The following is a 1,490-nucleotide window of genomic DNA, read 5'->3' as shown; positions in this document are numbered from 1 at the left end:
TTTGCCGGCAAAACAAGTCGGAGAAATAACACAAACATCTCACACGCAGACACGTGTAACGAAGGACGGAGAAAGAAATGTCCCCTATGAAGGAACGTTCCTTCGATATATGTCGAATTTAGATTTAAATTAAATCATTTAATTGCATCGGACAACCCATTCATACGCCGATGCAAATGCTCTTAGTCCCCCCACTATCACTAAGTGAAGAGATAGATAAAGCAATAATTTTCCTTTTAATTGCAGCTCTTTTTATTTTTTTTTCCTCTTTCTTGATTTAATCTTAGGATTTTAACTCCTCAAATTATTTAATCTATGAAATTTTTAGTTTTATAGTAATTTCGGTAAATAATTTTTCTACATTTATGATCTACACTGGTTTCCAAATATCAAATTTTTAAGGGAAACCAAATATTATAGCTCAATTTTGGATTTTTATGTAACAACAACTTCTATGGTAGTATTTACTGCATTTTCTTCGTTGGTCCAAACATTTCAAAATATATTATTTTTCTTCCCGGAAGAACAGTCAAACATTTTGCTCCAAAATTAATTTTTGTCGACGTTATACATTTCAAAAAAAAGAGAATGGTAAAAGAGTTTCCTCCAATATTAATTTTTGTTTGTTTTTTGTAATAGGAAAGTTTGGTATATATTTTCAAAACAATCTTGGTCGTTAAATAAAACTACCGGAGTGTACATATATTTGGCAGAGGAAAAATGAAGACATGTCACGTATATGTTTTAATTTTTCCTTTTTCCCCATTTTAAATGATAATAATATATATAATATAAGCATAGACTGATGATATGACATAAATATTACATACAAAAGAGCCAAAAACTAATTAAAAAATCCCAGCCTGTTCTCTCCTCCAAATATTTATAGCAACAGGCTTCACCACCAGTTCTTGGAGACCTACATAATCATGCACTTGATCAATATTTACACATAGTTTTATGACCAAAATAGCGTTCCACATGGTTGACTCTAATAAATCTAACCAATAATGAATCCAAAAAACTGAACCTTTAAAAGCTTAACAAAACCATAGTGATACTTTGAGTTTCTGATATACAATTGTGATAAACAATCTAAACTCAGTTTTTAGCTTCAATTTGGTTTCTACAGTTTCTAAACCTAAAAAGAAACCCAAAGTGGAATGTAGCATAACAGACGCATCCACTTGCAAAAAAGGTACCTTTGATTGGTTAAGACGGAAATGCAAAGAGCCGATCAGAAATCTTTGTGCGGCAAATTGGACATTCAGAGCAAGCAAGGGAACATGATTTACATACTGTAAAATGAAACAGAGATTAGAAATATTTATAGAAATCATCTTCACTTTTTTTATAAAAGAAGAGAAATGACGTTTCATGGAGATAAAGTTATGACTTACAGCAGAAATGACGGCAAGGGAGTAGAATTGCTGCAGTGGGAGATTCGAAACATACTTTACAAATGTGCGAGTTTGTGTCTCCATTCGCTT

The 1,490-nt window shown here is 31.7% G+C and overlaps 1 long non-coding RNA gene across 1 annotated transcript; it reads right to left on the bottom strand.

Annotated features, from left to right (window-relative positions):
- On the bottom strand, window positions 652–1,490 carry LOC104716183. Its single transcript, XR_755957.1, has 3 exons — window positions 1,401–1,490; window positions 1,203–1,298; window positions 652–919 (listed from the first exon to the last, which is right to left on the bottom strand). It is a non-coding gene; the product is annotated as an uncharacterized LOC104716183 (long non-coding RNA).

Source organism: Camelina sativa, chromosome 10 (assembly GCF_000633955.1).
Source record: "Camelina sativa cultivar DH55 chromosome 10, Cs, whole genome shotgun sequence".
NCBI lineage: Eukaryota > Viridiplantae > Streptophyta > Magnoliopsida > Brassicales > Brassicaceae > Camelina > Camelina sativa.
This window is presented reverse-complemented; position numbering and strand designations above follow the sequence as displayed.